The 18,197-nt window shown below is 43.4% G+C and overlaps 1 pseudogene; it reads right to left on the bottom strand.

The window, feature by feature from the left end:
• Positions 1-513: 513 nt before the first annotated feature.
• Positions 514-18,139, bottom strand: LOC138930129 (allergen Bos d 2-like; annotated as a pseudogene).
• Positions 18,140-18,197: the final 58 nt, after the last annotated feature.

Genomic DNA, 18,197 nt, shown 5'->3' with positions numbered 1-18,197 from the left:
GGATTCACCGGGGCTGGACCCGGCAATTAGCCTTTGCCCTGCTTCATTCTGTACTTCAAGGCCAACTCTGCCTGTTACTCCAGGTGTCTCTTGACTTCCTGCTTTTGCATTCCAGTCCCCTATAATGAAAAGGACATCTTTTGGGGGTGTTAGTTCTTGAAGGTCTTTTAGGTCTTCATAGAACCATTCAACTTCGGCCTCTTCAGCATTACTGGTCAGTACATAGACTTGGATCGCCATGAATTTGAATGGTTTGCCCTGGAAACGAACGGAAACCATTTTGCTGTTTTTGAACTGCATCCAAGTACTTCATTTACAACTCTCTTGTTGACGGTGATGGCTACTCCATGTCTTCTAAGACGGCAAGACAGTAAGTGTGGCGAGTTCGCATTTAGAACCAAACCCTGTTCCTGCCAGAGACTCTCAGAGGGCCCAAACAAACCTTGTGCTCACCAGAGATCCCACAGAGACTGAGGCAGAACTGTGTTTGGGCATCTCCTGCGGAGGTACATGTCAGCTGTGGTCCACCGCACCGACAGGGGCTCTGGGTGTGGCTATGACATAAATCGTCTTGGAGGAGGTCGCCATGAGCCCCACTATAGAGAAGCCAGAACTTACAAAGATTGGGAAATAGACTCAGAGGACACAACAGAACCTTGTTCTCCAGGACTCAAGAGAAACGAACACTGACCCCATAGGAGACATGCCTGTGGGTGTCCAGGAGTCTCTGGCGACAGTGTGGGTCAGTGTTGGCCTGCTGCAGGGGTGTGGGTATGGGCTGTGGCAATGCATGCTTGGGATGTTTTGATGGAGGTCACCATTTTCTTCATTACTGCCACCATAGTTTGAGTGAAGTGAAGTGAAGCCACTCAGTCATGTCTGACTCTTTGGGACCCCATGGACTATAGCCCACCAGGCTCACCGGTCCATGGAATTTTCCAAGCAAGCATACTGGTGTGGGTTGCCATTTCCTTCTCCAGGGGATCTTCCCAACCCAGGGATCGAACCTCGGTCTCCAGCATTGCAGGCGGATTCTTTACCATCTGAGCCACCAGGGAAGCCTCCATAGTTTGGCCCATCGGTTTGGCAGTGGTCAGCCATACGGTCAGGGTCTCTGGGTATGGGAATGGCATTAATCCTCTTGGAGGAGGTCGCCATTAACCCCACTATAGAGAAGACAAAACTTATATAGGACTGGGAAATATACTCAGAGGGCACAACAGAAGCTGGTGTACCAAGACTCAAGAGAAATGAACACTGACCCCATAGGAGATATGCCTGTGGGTGTCTGGGAGTCTCTGGCGACGGCCTGGGTCAGTGTTGGCCTGCTGCAGGGTTGGGGGCATGGACTGTAGCAGAGCATGCCTGGGATCTTTTGAGGGAAGTCACCATTTTCTTCATTACCCCCACCATAGTTTGGCCCCAGGTAAATAGGGAGAATCCCAGGGGTGGGGGAGCCTGGTGGGCTTCCGTCTATGGGGTCGCACAGAGTTGGACACGACTGAAGGGACTTAGCAGCAGCACAAAATGACAGGGAGAGAACACAGCTCCACCCATCAAGAGAAATTGGATTAAAGGTTTACAGAGCATGGCCCCGCCCATCAGAGCAAGAGCCAGTATCCCCCTCAGTCAGTCTATCCCATCAGGAAGCTTTCATAAGCCTCTTACCTCTCTCCATCAGAGGGCAGACAGACTGAAAACCAGCATCACAGAAAACTAACCAGTCTAGTTGCATGGACCACAGCCTTGTCTAAACTCAGTGTAACTATGAGCCCGGTGTGTAGGGCCACCCAAGACGGACGGATCATTGTGAAGAGTTCTGACAAAATGTGGTCCCCTGGAGAAGCGAACGGCAAGCCACTTCAGTATTCCTGCCTTGAGAGCCCTATGAACAGTATGAAAAGGCAGAAAGATAGGACACTGAAAGAGGAACTCCCCAGGTTGGTAGGTGCCCAGTATGCTACTGGAGATCAGTGGAGAAATAACTCCAGCCAGAATGAAGAGATGGAGCCAAAGCAAAAACAACACCCAGTGGTGAATGTGACTGGTGATGGAAGCAAGGTCAGATACTATAAAGAGCAATATTGCATAGGAACCTGGGATGTTAGGTCCATGAATCAAGGCAAACTGGAAGTGATCAAACAGGAGATGGCAAGAGTGAACGTCGACATTTGAGGAATCAACAAAGTAAAATGCACCGGAATGGCTGAATTTAACTCAGATGACCATTATGTCTACTACTGTGGGCCAGAATCCATTAGTAGAAGAAATGATGACCATGGTAATAATAAAAAACGAAAACGCATGGATCCTGACTAGAGCTGTAAAATACAAAAATTAAACTAGACCTGTGTTACTGAACTGAGCTGTACAGCTGAACTGAAAGAAGAGTTTTTAAAACTCTTGGTTGAGATGTAACGGACACACAACAGAAACTCACATATTTCTGATTGTACAGTGGATAAACTTTGGATGAATAGAGCTGTGAAACCTTTTCCCCAGTTAGTATCTGAGTATATCTGTCAGCTTCAAAACTATCCTTGGGCTCCCTGATGATACCTACTTCTGCCCTTTTCAACCACCTCCCCCAGCCCAGACTTGGGAACCCACTCCTCAGTTTGCAGGCACAATAGGTTAATTGGTATTCTTTAGAATTTTTCAAACTTTGAATCTGTGTGTGTGTGTCTGGCTTATTTCCGTCAGCATATTCGTTTGAGCAAAACCTAAATTTTTGTATTCCCATGGGCCCTGCATGATGTCTTCAGGGTATGTCCCACTTTTATCCTTTGCAGTGTTGATGGATACATGTTCATAGGCAGGTTTTCTAAGGAACTAAGCTGCTCATCGGCTGGGTCGTCACTTAGGGGTGGAACTGCTGGGTCTCAGTGACTTCTGAGTCTTGATTCCTGCCTACAGGAAACGAGAGTCGCCTTTGCTCTGTCCTTGCCAGCATTCCATGCGCCCAGTCGTGTTCCGTTTAGATAAGTGTGTGGTGGTATGCAGTTACACTTGTGATTTCCATTTCCTGAATGAATACAGAGGGGGAGCTGCCATTTGTCTATTCTCTTTGTGAAGTGTCTCTGCAAGTCATTTGTTCCTTCCTGAGTTTATTAAGGTTTTATTTTTTATGCAGTTTGTAGGTTTGTAAGATATTCTGGATATGAGTCCCTTTTCAGATAGGGACTCAATATCTTTCCCCCATCGCTGGCTTGTCTTCTGCTTCCGTAAGGTTGTCCCCCAAAGATGCAAATATTTTGACTGAGGCCTGGTTATTAACATAGTGTTCCCAGTGTGGGATCCTGCTTGGTGTATATCCTAATCAGTAACTATGCAAACTTTGTCCACAGTGTATCCACGTGTGTTTTGCCTCTAGAGTCTTTCTTGCTTTCTGTCTTACACAGGTCTGTGAGTCTCTCTGTGTAACTTGTAAAACACGTAGCAATGCATGGGCTGAAGTGATTATTATTATTATTTTTTTGGTCATATGAATTTCCAATTTCCCTGACAGTTTTCCCTATACGATAATTATTTTACTGAATTTCCTTTGTTACTGTATCCAAAGTCTATTTGTCTGTATATTCCTGTCCCTTTCCCAGGAGCAGATTTGGTTGTGTTTTGGTATATCTTTCCCCACTCTAGATTCCTTCCTTTGGGCAAGGCAAAGACAGTCGGAGGATGAAGGTCATATGACTAGCCTTCAGCAAATCTGTGCCAAAAGCAAAATGTTCACGGTTCACAAGCTTGTGAAAATAGGATTTTCATCCATTTATGCATCTTAGAGTATTGCATGTATGTTTTGATTTTCACAAAGGGTGTCTGAAATAGCAAGACATTAGTTTTGCTACATTTTGGAGCCAGAAGAAATAATCCTTGAGTAAATGCTGGCTGCAGAGTTTTCAACAGAAGTAGATATTTACTTTCAAACATAAGGCTTTAATTGACGTAAGTTCTACTTTCTTTCTTTCTTTTTTTTTTGTATGTGTTTTTCTGTTTACTGTATTATCTGAAGAGCTCATGTGATTTAAAGAAAGATGTAATGAACAGCATGGTGACTATGATGAATAGGATTGCACATACACCTATCCATTGATTAGGGCAGAACTTTAAGTGTTTTTATCTCTAACACACACACACACACACTCGCGCGCGCGCGCACACACACACACACACACACACACACACACGGGCTTACTACGTGAGGAGACCAATGTATTATTTAACTTGTGTCTTATGTAAATCACCAGCGACGTTTTTTTTCTCTGACTCTACCTTCCTGCTCGTTAACTCCCTGGAAAGTCCTGAGTTCCTAGATTCAGTGGATTAAATGTAATGCACTTGTGATAGAGGATCCCTCTTTCCCAGGATTTGCTATAGCCTCAATTGGATAATGTTCCTTGAAAGTAATTTTTCAGATAAAATTTTTTAATGGTTCATGTTTCTTACCTGATTCCTACTGTTGTTTTCATGATTCAATCTGCACCTTTTACTGTTAGAATTTTTAAGACACTTTTAATGGTGTGTCTCAGTAGTGATACTTCTTATAACCTCTGCTCAGGTGTTTTTTTTTTTTTAATTTAAAAACACAGACTGGGCCTCAGTGCTGTGCTCTGAGTGCTTTTCTCTACTTGCAGTTCAAGCGCTTCTCATGGGGACAGTTCTATCTTTCAAGCTCTTTAGCACAAACACAAGTCCATGGGCTTGTCATTCAGCACGTGGGATCTTCCCCGATGAGGAATTCAGTCTGTGTCCCCTGCATTGGCAGGTGGATTCTGAACTAGTGGGCCTCTGGAGAAGTCCCTCTGCTCAGATGTTTTGGTTTGTTTCTTAGAATTAGTTGGTTTTTTTTTTTTAACTTTTTGTTGTTGTTGTTGTTGTTTAATTTTTTACTTTTTTAAAAAAAATTTTTATTTTTACTTTATTTTACTTTACAATACTATATCGGTTTTGCCATACATTGACATGAATCCACCACGGGTGTACACGCGATCCCAAACATGAACCCCCCTCCCACCTCCCTCCCCACAACATCCCTCTGGGTCATCCCCGTGCACCAGCCCCAAGCATGCTGTATCCTGCATTTTAGGCTGGCTTCCTTGGGTGAGACCTAAGTGAGCATAGCTTCACTCTTCCCAGAGCTATTAGCAGCTGCCCTCCACTCTTCCGCAGTAGCAATACTGGACACCTTCCAACCTGGAGGGCTCATCTTTCACTGTCATATCTGTATGCCATTTGACACAGCTCATGCAGCTCTCCAAGCAAGAAAACTGGAGTTGGTTTGCCATGCGTTCCTCCAGGGAATCACGTTCACCTTCTGCCAGAACTCTCCACTGTGACACGTTTGTCATTGGTGGCCCTACACGAAACGGCTCATAGCTTCACTGAGTCATGCCTTTCAGCACACAGGCAGTAGTTCAGGAAGGGGGCACAGCTTATTCGTCAACCAATACTGTTCCATTTTCTGTCGACAACTTGAGTCAATGGACACAAACACCTGGACCTTGGAGAGCCGTGTGTGGTTGTAACATGCATTCAAGGTGCGTGCAGCTTGCAACGAGTCCTGGCAGGCGACATCCCCAGTGCCCTGTTTTGTCTTCCCTGTCACTTCTCAGCCTTTCAGCTGCACCGAGCCTTCCACATCCTCAGGAGCCTACCAGGGGGCTCCAGAGTGGTGTAGGACTGCCTCATCTTTCCCATACCACTTACAGACTTTTCTGATCTCTTGTCTGGTCCAGTGTCATGACCTGCGGGGGTGCCCTTGATTCTCCTTTTGCCCATCAGTTGGCAGCAATCCATGCCTATCACTTTGAAAAGTGTCTGATGAGGGGCTTTTATACAGAACTGTAGGTAGCTTAGCACCTGCAGCAGCATCAAGGCCTCTGCCTCCGGGATTTGAGCTGGAGAGTGGCTGCCCCGAGTCAGACACTGCAGACCCCATGCTTTGTAAATACCACCCGAGCTCTTTCTCGGTAAACACTGTTCATGTCTGTTGTTTGTGTGTGTGTGCTCAGCTGAGAAATCAGGTCTGACTCTTGCAACCCCGTGGACTCTAGCCTGCCAGGCTCCTCTGTCCGTGGGATTCTCCAGGTGAGAATTCTGGAGGGGGCTACCTCTTCCTTTTCCAGTGCATCTCCTTGGCCCAGGGATTGAACCTGCGGCTCAGGTGTCTCCTCTCTTTGTAGGTGTATCTTTTTTCCCCACTGCACTTCCTGGAAGCGCATGTAAGACTGCATTCTGCAACATCCTTACCACCCCTGGCAAAGCCACAGCAGATGAACGCTGCTTAACACCATAGTTCAGTTTTTATTTCAGGTGCCACTTGGAACAGCTCAGATTCTGTTTGTAGTAGTCTGACTAACCAGTTCCATCTCTCACATGACATCTGGTCAGAAGCTTATATCACCATATAAAAGTACCATCTGTGGTTTATTCTCCCTTCTCGAAAAGAGACTTGTGTGATTCACACCATGCGTCCTATGTAGATAAATGTATACTTTTTTAGATTCTTCTTCGTCAGGTTATTACAAGACATTGGGTATAGTTCTCTCTGCTCTTCAGTAGGTCTTTGCTGTTTATTTTACATATTTTAGTGTGTATTTGCTAATTTACCCCTTGCCTGCTTCCCCTTTGGTAACCATTAGTTTTTTCTCTGTTGAGAGTCTGTTTCTGTTTTATTAATGGCTCATTTGCATCGTAGTTTAGATTCCACATGGAAGTGATAAAACCATGTTTCGCTTTCCTTTGTGACTTGCTTAGGAAGATCATCTCTAGCTCCATGCATGTTGCTGCAAATGGCCTATTTCATCCTTTTTTTCATGGGTGGGCAATACTCCACTGTGTATGCATCTCATTGTTAAAGCAGTGAACGCCTCCCCCCACCAAAGTGTTAGCCTAGTGTAAAAAAGCTCAGTGTTATACGTGGTATATTTCTACTCACCCAACTGATTTTCTCTGTTCTTGTGGAGGACAATTGTCTGAGAAGGAGAATGAACATGGGGAATAATGACCATTGACATGCCTTTATTTCCAAGAATTTTTCATAACAGCTCTTTACGAAGATGTCTGTGCCAAGGGGCATTTTGAATTGAATGTCCTAGGGATGTGGTTTTCATTTCAGATACCTGTTGTCCTCTGGGGCTTTACCTGTTTCAATGACATTTTCTATATTTTCATTTGGAATCCCTCTTTCATTGTTTAGCTCCAGATACTTTTGAAGTTTTTCTTGAGTGAAACTGTCTCCTTCTGCCAGATTTCATAGCAAACAGGGCGGAAGAGGTGTGCCTTAGAATCTTTCATAGGTTATAGAGAGTCACCTGGCTCGTACCTGTAGTGATGGGTAAGCCTCACCAACACTGCTGCCCTCCACCATCACCTAGGCAGTGCTCTTCAGATAGTTTTCCACAGAGGTGCCCAAGTGTGCACACTGGTCTTCAGCTGGGTCCGTGGTGGTAGAGTCCACACGGTTAACATGTTCCACTCCTCACAGCTCCCGAGTGAGCTACAGATCATTCAGCTCTGAGCTTAAGCATGCCCCAGGGAGATGCAGTCTTTCGTGGAACGTCGAAGAAGGCCATGGACAGTCTGAGACTCAGAACTCCCCCCAACTCTAACTCTTCCTGTCCATTTTGTCCACATCCTAGAAGTCCATCCCTGAGGTTTTCATGATCCCTCCTGAAATGAATGCGGCGGGGGAATGATTTGGATTTTTCAGAAGCACACGGACCCCATTGAGACAGTGCAGGACCCTGTGATCCTTGCTCCACTCAGCATGATTTTGGCCTGCCTTCTGTCTGTGAAAGATTCTACTCAAAGAATAAGTTTAAGCAGAGCAGTAAGAACCTGGGAAATAAGGAAGCCAGTCAAAGGAGAGCAAATAATGGTGTGTTCGTGAAGCAAAGACAAGGACCTCTATTTCCTCCCCAAGGGGCAATAGATACCGTTTGGGGCCATTCTGTGAGCTGTCTTATAGACACTGAAAGCCGCACCCAGTGGACAGGTTAACTTCAGGATGACCAGACTGTAACCGTGACATAAGCTGCCACGATTCAGAGAATTGACGTCAAGGACATGGGATTACAGTGACCCTGGAGCTGTCGATTAACTGTGTTTGAAACAGTCATGATGATGCTGGTCAGACCACCAATCAAGTTCAAAGTGACTGTCTGAGTTGACTCTGTTGTTTCTGCAAGGAGCCTGTTTCCTCTGTCTATAGAACTCTAACTTCCTGAATGTCAGTTGTGGGGTGGGGCATTCAGCCTTTGTACAGAAGTCCACCCTCCACCCAGTTGTCAGCATCTGAACGAAAGAAGACTTTTCTTTCTATGAAGCTGGCGTCTCATTTGGCTTTTGAAGGGTGGGCAGCAGGAACCCACTTTTGGTAACCACATCACAGATGCTACTGAGGAAAAAACTCATGCTTTGTCATCCTCAAAGACCAGACACAACACCCACCCATCTCCAGTGAGGGTATAATATGAGAAAGGATAGAGGGACATGTCAGTGAATCCAGGGGATTGGCCAGATTGCAGAAAGACTGACATTCCTGACCACACTGCCTCTGCAGTCTTCAATATGGTCCAGTGGTATATGCAGAGCTTTGGGTTCAGGTTCAGGCAGTACTTTCATGACTGTGATAAAGAAGAAAGTGTTTGTGGTGGAGATGAATGCAGTCATGGCCGGGACCTGTGAGTCTGCTAAACTCCGAGTTAAACCTTGGTTCTTTTTGGTGTCAGGACCCGGCAACTCTGTTGTGTGATACTCGGCGAGAAAGTCATGGAGCATCCTAGAATATTTCATTTGAAGTCTGGGATAAGTGTATCTCATTTTTTTTTAATAGTTCTTGAGCTCTGCTTTTATTTTTAAATTTATTTATTTTTTAATTGAATGAGCTCTGCTTTCATAATTTTTTTAAATTTATTTTTAATTCATTTTTAAAATTATTTTATTATTATTATTATTATTTTTTTTTACTTTACAATACTGTATTGGTTTGGGAACTTATGTATCTCATTTTTAAAAGAGCCATCTGATAGAATCCCCAGTGGATACATTTCCTCATTTTTCTAGCAGACAACCTTTCTATATCCCTGACTCATGTCCTGTGAAGTCTGAATTCTCCATGTGAACACACATTTGTTCCAGTGTATTCCATATAAGGTTCTGTGCTTAGTCACTCAGTCATGTCCAACTCTTTGTGACCCCATGGACTGTAGCCTATCAGGCTCCTCTTTCCATGGGTATTTTCGAGGCAATAATATTCGTGTGGGTTCCCATGCCCTCCTCCAGGGAATCTTCCCAACCCAGGGATCAAACCCAGGTGTCCCTCACTGCAGGTGGGTTCTTTCCAATCTGAACCACCAGTCAGGCCCTGATATAAGTTATGTGTGTACCTCTCTCCTTTCTGTAAAAACACTGATCGTGTGAACACATCTAGTTTATATTGGGTAAGCTACAGTACCTACCGGCAACTTCAGTTACTTTTGTGATCTTCTGTCCATCATCATTTTCAAAATTAGTTACCAGCATGTTATCTGGTACATGAATCAGCTGCAAAACATTTATACCCGTGTCTATAACAGAAGGAAAAAAAATCAAACTTCAATATGATTAACTTCTTTTCATTTGAGAGTGTCTTATTCTTCACATGCAATCATCAGTCTTCCCTCAGATGGTTGACTCTATCTCACTGAGATTTCTAGCGATGTGCTGTTAGAACTGGTTAGTGAACTAGTTAGCAAACTAGGAAAGCTTTCTCCGCACCCCGTTCTCCTGAAGAGAATGAAGACTTCCCGTCTTCTAGACTGCGCAGTTGGTGGATGAGTCAAAAGTTGCTTATTGCAGCTCTAGTAGGTTTGAATCTCAACCATCTCATGCGAGCTCACAAGAGCTGACTGTTAAATATTCAGGAATTTTGTGACCCAGTTTGCCAGTACAGTCATGGTTAGAAAGGAATTCAAAAATTTTAAATGAATGATATTTAAATCAAAGTTAGTACATCATCCAGAGTTATTTAGTAGTAGAAGGGCTAATTGAAGACGCACAGATGAGTCTATGGCAAAATGTCAGACGCATAAACTCTGAAATGATTGCAGATTTCTTCCTGTGGCTGTGTTCCCACAGCTGAAAAATAAAATAAATGCAGCAGACCAAGATTAGAGTGCTCTATTGTACATTTTTTCCCGTCATCATGAAACATCGACATTTGATCACTGGATAGAATATTACAGTATTGATATTAATATTTGAGATTTATTTCCTGTTATTTTATTACAGATAGAAACCTATGCTAATTACCCTTTCAAGTTATGTATTAATATTCCTATTTGAGAATTATTTCTCCTTATTTTAAGCTATAGAGATAGAAGTCTATGCTAAAAGTCCCTTTCAAATTATGTAAAATTAAGTTTGAAATTTTCACTCTTATTTTAGCTGTTGTCATTTTAGGGCTTTAAGTTAATTTTGTTCTACTTACCAAACTTGCTAATGAAAAACTTTTAATATTTAAAGAATTTCTTTACTTAAAGCAAAATTCATCATGTAGGTCAAGTGAAAGAAAAAATTGTGAAAAAGTCCTTATTATCCTATGTAGGTTATTTCAGTTCTCCATGCCCAAGAAACGTGAGGAGTCAATGTTCTGGGGCTTTTTCTCAGAGACCATCAGTGGCCACATTCGACCCTTGAACCTCATCCTGGTGTTGTGGGAAAGAATTGATTGTTAAAAAATTAAATGGCTTTTCCAAGGTTGCCCTGGTAATGAGTAGAGGAAATAGTTCACCGATCTAGACATCTAGTTGTCTTGGATGAAACGGAGACTATCAATCTGAATACGTTCTTTGGTTTGGGGAAGACAACCCGAGAAGCTGCAATACTCACATCCTATTTCGTAAACTTCTCCTCCTTCTCTCTTTAGCACTTCTGTGAATAATTGGCATCTCCCGTCAATCTTGAAAAGCCAACAGACAAGACATTCCTTCATCACCATTCACTCCCCAGGGCTTGAGGACACCCTTCTTGGAATAGAGTTTGCACACCCAACTTCACAGCCATGACTCACACCTCTCAGTGCACATGGAGACCAGACCCCATGTCAGAAGTCATGTTCTCCGTGGAGGCAGATTGTGCTTACTTGGCATACAATGTAAGGGAGACGTATTCACAGTCATTGATACATTCAGTCTGAGGATAGTAACCCCTCAGTGGGCCCCCTTCCACAACCTTCTCCTTGTTGTCTGCGGTGCATAAATGGTGCGCCACTCTCCTGTAACCTAAGAAGGAAGTTGCTCATAAATGCCAGTCCATCTCTTCTCTGGTTACTCACCAATATACAGCACCACTATGCTTCTGCATTTACCACAGAAAAGATGTAAATTAAATCTTATTAAGCAAAGAGGAGTTATACCCCCTACCTTGCTGAATAACACGACATGAAATCGTCTTTCCTGTTGGAGCAGAAAACATCAAATTCAGAGATTTTAGCAGAGAATTCAGAGTTATTTGAAATAAATGAAACAATGACAATAAAGATTGTCACAGTTCATAACTTTCTGAATGATAGCACTTTTTTTTTAACATACAGACAAGATTAAAAAAGAAAAAAAAGGGAAAGAGCAGATAGACAGAGGGTGATATTATGCTCATGTAGATACGTGGACCAAGATATGTATACAAGCTGTTCATGTATAGAAACATATAAAAGAATATCTGTGCCACATGCACACACAACCTCGCAGACACACACACGCAAACACACACTCACACACTCAAACAAGCAAGACCTCCTAGCAGATCAGCTCATGCTGGGTACCTTTGAGGGGTCTATCTCAGCTGGAGTTTCCTGGGCGGCACAAACCAGGACAAGGACAAGACTCAGCAACAGAACCTGCAACTTCTGACTCTCATCATCCTTCTACAGAATCTGAGGGTGCCCAGTTACTGGACAGAATGTGCATTGCTTCCACTTTTTATAGGACCCGTCTCTTGGCAGAGTACATAGTGATCTGACAGTGTTTAATCACAAGACGTAGGTTACATAGATGTGGTCTTCTGACATCCTGGTTGGCAGCGGAGCATTTTGGCATTCTGTGCTTCTTATACAACTCCTGTGTTTTATCTTTCACATTGAAGAGGTCTGTTTAAGCTTATTTTCTAAAACTGATGATGGCGCCTTCAGTTTAAGAAGATAAATATCTGGTGTCTACCAGGAATCAGTTATCAGGGCATTCCTCAGAAAGGTCTATATTATTTGAATATTGAAATTGAAATATAGTTGATGCACAATATTTTTTGTTACAGGTGTACCTTATAGGAGGTATTCATAATTTTATTTCTCTTTCTGAAGTTATATAAATATTGGCTTTTTTATTCCCTGTGTTGTACAATCTTTATTTTTCAGATAATCTTTGTCCATTATTTATCTTATACATAGCACTTTGTACCTCAAGTTCCATTTCCTCGTGTGTGTGTTTCCAACTTCTTTCCCTCCGCATATTTGTCTGAATAAACATCTATATTTTTTTATAGACTGTTCCCATTACCCCTGCATAGTATCATCAGGATATGTCCCATTTTTATCCATGCCAGTGTGGACGGATGCATGTTCATAGACGAGTCTTTGTACGGAAGTGAGCCATCTTATCTTCTGGGGAGAGACTTGGGCGTGGAACTGTTGGATCTCAATGCCTTCTGATTTTCGATTCCTGCCAACAGGGAATGAGACTTTCCATTGCTCCATCCTTGCCAGGACTCAGTGGGGTCAGCCATTTTCATTTTATTATTATAATAATGTGTGATTGTATCCAGTTTCCATGGTACTTTCCATTTCCTGAAAGAATAAAGAGGTGGAATTGCCGTTTGTCTATTTTCTCTGTTAAGTGTCTCTGCAAGTCACTTGTTCATCACTGAGTGAATTATTTGTTTGTTTTCTATGAAGTTATTACGTTTTTCAACACATTCTGCACACGAGTCTCTTTTCAGATGGAGATAGGCCAATAGATTTCCCCCATCGTTGCTGGCTTCTCTTGTGTTTCCTTAAGCTTGTCCCTCAAAGATGTAAATATTTTAATTGAGGCTTGATTATTCATGTTCTGTTCCCAGTGTGGGATCCTGGTTGGTGTATATTCTAATCAGTAACAACCTAATCTTTAGTCAGAGATTATCCACCTCTTCACCTCTAGAGTCTTTCTTGCTTTTGCTCTTAAATGTACGTCTATGAGTTTCTGTGTAAATTGTCAAACATGGAGCAATGAAAGGATTGAGCTCTTGGTATCTTTTTTGCATGTGCGTTTCCAATTTCTCCAATAGTTTTCCCTATAAAATTATTATCTTCTTCTGAATCTCCTTTGCATCTGTTTCCAAAATCTGTTTGTCTCTATATTCCCGTCCCTTCCCCTAGAGCAGATTTCTTTGTGTTCTGGTTTGTGTTTCCCCATTCTTGATTCATTTTTGGGGGGCAGTCTTAAAGACAGTTAGAACGGTAAAGCGTCTGTCTACAGTGCGGGAGACTCGGGTTCAATCCCTGGGTTGAGAACATCTGCTGGAGAAGGAAATGGCAATCCACTCGAGTACTATTGCCTGGAAAGTCCCATGTTCAGAGGAGCCTGGGGGTCCAGGCTGGGAGTCCATAGGGTCGCAAAGAGTTGGACATGACTGAGCGACTTCACTTACTTACTAAAGACAGTTAGAACGTGAAGATCACATGCGTGGCCTTCAACAAGTTTGTCTCAAAAGCAAAGCTTTCATGGTTCACAAGCTTGAGAAGATAGGATTTCTCATCCATTTATGGATATTCGAAAGTGAAAGTAATTCAGTCACATTCAGCTCTTTGTGACCCCATGGACTATAGAGTCCCTGGAATTCTCTAGGCCAGAATACTGGAGTGGGTAACTGTTCCCTTCTCCATGGTATGTTCCCAACCCAAGGATTGAACCCAGGACTCCTGCATTGCAGGCAGATTCTTTACCAGCTGAGGCACCAGGGAAGCCAGAGTAGTGTGTGTTTCATTTTACTGAGGGTGTCTGAAAGAGCAAGACATTAGTTTTGCTACGTTTTGGAGCCAAAACACATAACTGTTGAATAAATGCTGGCTGCAGATAAGGAAATGGAAACCTACTCCCGTGTTCTTGCCTGGAGAAATCCAGGGATGGAGGAGCCTGGTGGGGTACCGTCTATGGGGTCGCACAGAGTCAGACACAGTACTGAAGCGAGTTAGCAGCAGCAGTAGCAGCTTCATCCTTTCTGGGGCTATTAGGAGTCGCTCTCCACTCTTCCCCAGCAGCAATATTGGACACCTTCCAACCTGGCGGGCTCATCTTTCAGTGTCATGTCTGTTTGCCTTTTTATACAGCTCATGGGGTTCCCACAGCAATGATACTGGAGCGGTTGGCCATGCGCTCCTCCAGTGGGTCACGTTCTCTCGGAACTCTTCACTATGGTCTGTCCTGCCTTGGGTGGCCCTGCACGAAAAGTTTCATAGCTTCACTGAGTTATGCCAGCCCCTTCAGCACACAAGGCAGTGATCCAGGAGAGGGTATAGCTTAGTCGTCAACCACTACTGTTCCATTTTCTGTCAACAACTCCAGTTAATGGATACAAATATCTTGACCTTGGAGACCACAGTGTGGTTGTTACAAGCAATTAAATGCATCTAGTTTACAAAGAGCCCTGGCAAGGTGGGTGCCCAGTGCCCGATTTTGCCTTTCCTCTCACTCCTGCAGGATTTCAGGTGCACCCAGCCTTCCTTATCCTCAGAAGCGCATGACAGACGACTGAGTTGTCTAGGACTGCCTCATCTTTCCTATCTCCTTTAAACATTTTTCCTGGTCTCTTTTCTGGTCCCACCAAAGAATACTCAAACTGTTTTTTTTTTTTTTTTTCTTGCATGGGAGGTCCTCCAAAATCACTGCAGATGGTGACTGCAGCCATGAAATAAAAAGACGCTTACTCCTTGAAAGAAAAGTTATGACCAACGTAGACAGCATATTAAAAAGCAGAGACATTACTTTGCCAGCGAAGGTCCATCTAGGCAGGGCTATGGTTTTTCCAGTGGTCATGTACGGATGTGAGAGTTGGACTATAAAGAAAGCTGAGTGCCGAAGAATTGATGCTTTTGAACTGTGGTGTTGGAGAAGACACTTGAGAGTCCCTTGGATTGCAAGGAGATCCAAGCAGTCCATCCTAAGGACATCAGTCCTGGGTGTTCATTGGAAGGACTGATGCTGAAGCTGAAACTCCAGTCCTTTGGTCACCTGATGCAAAGAGCTGACTCTTTTGAAAAGACCCTGATGCTGGGAAAGATTGAAGGCACGAGGAGAAGGGGATGACAGAGGATGAGATGGTTGGATGGCATCACCTACTCAATGGACATGAGTTTTAGTAAACCCCGGGAGCTGGTGATGGACAGGGAGGCCTAGAGTGCAGTGGTCCATGGGGTTGCAAAGAGTTGGATAGGACTGAGTGACTGAACTGAACAGAACTGTCTGGTCCAGTTGCATGATCTATTGGGTACCCATGATGCTATTTTCTTCCCATCAGTTGGCACCAATCAATGACTGTTATTTTGAAAAATGTCTGATGAGGAACTTATATGCAGAGCTTTAGGTAATTCTGCACCTGCATCAGCATAAAGGCCTGTGCTTCTGAGGTTGAGCTGGATAGTAGCACCCCCTAGTTGGACACGAGAGACCCCGTGCATTGTAAACACCATCAGGGTTCTTTCTTTAGTAAACACTGTTCAGTTTTGTTGTATGTGTGTGTGTGCTCAGTTGATAAATTGCGTCTGACTCTTGTGACCCCATGGACAGTAGCCCACCAGGCTCCTCCGTCTGTGGGATTCACCTGGCAAGAATCCTGGAGCGGATTACCATTTCCTCCTCTGGGGCATCTTCTCGACCTAGGGATCAAAGTTTATCCTTGTGTCTCCTGCCTTAGTAGGTGTATTCTTTCCCACTGTGCCCCCTGGGAGACTGCAGGCTGCAAAATCCTTACCAGCCCCTGCAACCTCACAGCCGATGAACACTGCTTAACCCCATACTTGAGTTGTTTTCATGTGTTCCTCAGGACAGCTCAGATTCTTTTTGAAGCTGTCTGACTAAGCAATTCCATCTCTCCCGTGACATCTGATAGGAACCTTATGTCACCATATACAACTACCCTCTGTGGGTTTTTCTCTCTTCTCGGAAACACACTTGCAGAACTCACACCACATGTCCTAAACAGTTACCTCCTGCTTTGTTGTACAAAGGAAGATTTTCTTCATAGTTGAATTTACATGTTGTGTGCATTTGCCAATGGAAGTTTGTTCACTACACATATATGCAGTAATGAATTTATTGATCAGATTAGGAATCCAGTAACATCCGGAAGAAGAGAGGACATTCCTAGTTGGAAACCCGTGGGTTCTGGGTCATGATTTCCTGGGAGAGAGGGAATGATGATTTCAAGGGAAAGGTCCATTATCTTCATACGTATGATTGGGACACATTCCTGCTTCGATGCTGCCCGTATTCTCCCTTCATTTTTTTCTTTGAGCCTGAAAGGAGAGTAAAAGGTTGTTGAGCTTTCTAGGGTTAATATGATATTGCCCAGAGGGGGAATTATAAAAGAAAAACCGTTTTTAATGGAAACAGTGTAGAAGTTTTCCTACGAGATTCATTCCGCAGAAGTTCATCTGTGTGTGTTTGCCCCTGTGTGGTTGCACAGAATTACCACCTGGTGAAATTAGTTGTGAGCAGTCTGGTATCAAGTCTTATGTTGAGAGGTACTACATTACGTATTCAGAGCTGTGAAATGTAGGAGATTGTAAACTAAGTGACTTCTGTAGGCTCATATTTCATCAGGGATGTGTAGTGGCTACCAAGTCATTCCCAGTGGGATTCCCCAGCAATCATCGTAACTCACAGCTCAGGGCATCACACCACCCCCATTGTCCTCAAAGCATCATTCTGTGGAGTCTAGACCATGTCAGTCTTCAGATATCTAATACAAATACTTAAGGAAGTCTGAGCTTTTGGCCAGCGGCAATGTGAAATGTTCTGTCATCCCATTCTTTTTGAAAATTGATTTTTGTTGATGTGTAGTTGATGCACAATGCTGTATTACAGGAACAGGAAAGTTGCTCAGTCATGTCCAACTCTTTGCGGCCCCATGGACTGTAGCCTACCAGGCTCCTCTGTCCATGGGCTTTTCCAGGCAATAGTACTGGAGTGGATTGCCATTTCCTTCTCCAGCGGATCTTCCTGACCCAGGGATCGAACCTGGGTCTCCCGCATTGTAGACAGATGCTTTATGTGGCATTAGTGTCATGTATAGAGGAAAGTAATTCATCTAAACATTTGTTGTTTCCGAGTCACTAAGGTGTGTCCCAAACTTTGTGTCCTATGGACTATATCTTGCCAGACTCCTCGTTCATTGGATTTTCCAGGCAAGAATATTGGATGGGGTTTCCATTTCCTACTCCAAGGGGTCGTCCTGAGCCAGGGATAGAACCAGCCTCTCCTGTGTTTCCTGCATTGGCAGGCAGTTTCTTGACCTCTGAGTCACCTTGGAAACCCTCATTAATATATGTGTGTGTGTGTGTGTGTGTGTGTGTGTGTGTGTAGGTAAATGTATACCTTTTTATCGATTCTTCTTCTTTTATGTTACTACAAGACATTGACTATAGTTCAATTGTAGATCTTTTTAGTTTATTTTATATATTTTACTGGGTATCTGCTCATCTGAAACTCCTAATTTACCCTTTGGTAACCACTAATTTTCTCTATGTTTGAGAGTCTGATTCTGTTTTATGAATGGTTCGTTTGCATCATGCTTTAGACTCCACATAGAAGTGATAGCATATATTTGTGTTTCTCTTTCTGACTTAACTTCTCTCAGTAAGACCATATCTAGGTCCTTCCATGTTGCTACAAATGACAGTATTTCATTCTTTTTCATGACTGGGTAATATGACATTGCGTATGTATCCCATTCTTAAAGCAGTTAAAAATACCCTCCCGCCCCCCTTCCCCCAAAAAATGTTAACCTACAGAAAACAAACTCAGTGTTGCTACCTGTCACCTGTCTACTCACCCAACTGATGTTCTCTGTTCTTGTGGAGGACAGTTGTCTGTGAAAGAGAATGAATAAGGGGAAAGATGGCCACTGACATGCCTCTGTTTCCAAGGATTATTTCAAAGCAGCTTTTATAACAGATGTCTCTGCGAAAG

This window comes from Ovis canadensis, chromosome X (assembly GCF_042477335.2).
Source record: "Ovis canadensis isolate MfBH-ARS-UI-01 breed Bighorn chromosome X, ARS-UI_OviCan_v2, whole genome shotgun sequence".
Taxonomy (NCBI): domain Eukaryota; kingdom Metazoa; phylum Chordata; class Mammalia; order Artiodactyla; family Bovidae; genus Ovis; species Ovis canadensis.
The sequence above is the reverse complement of the archived record's forward strand: the minus strand, read 5'-3'. Positions and strand labels throughout refer to the sequence as shown.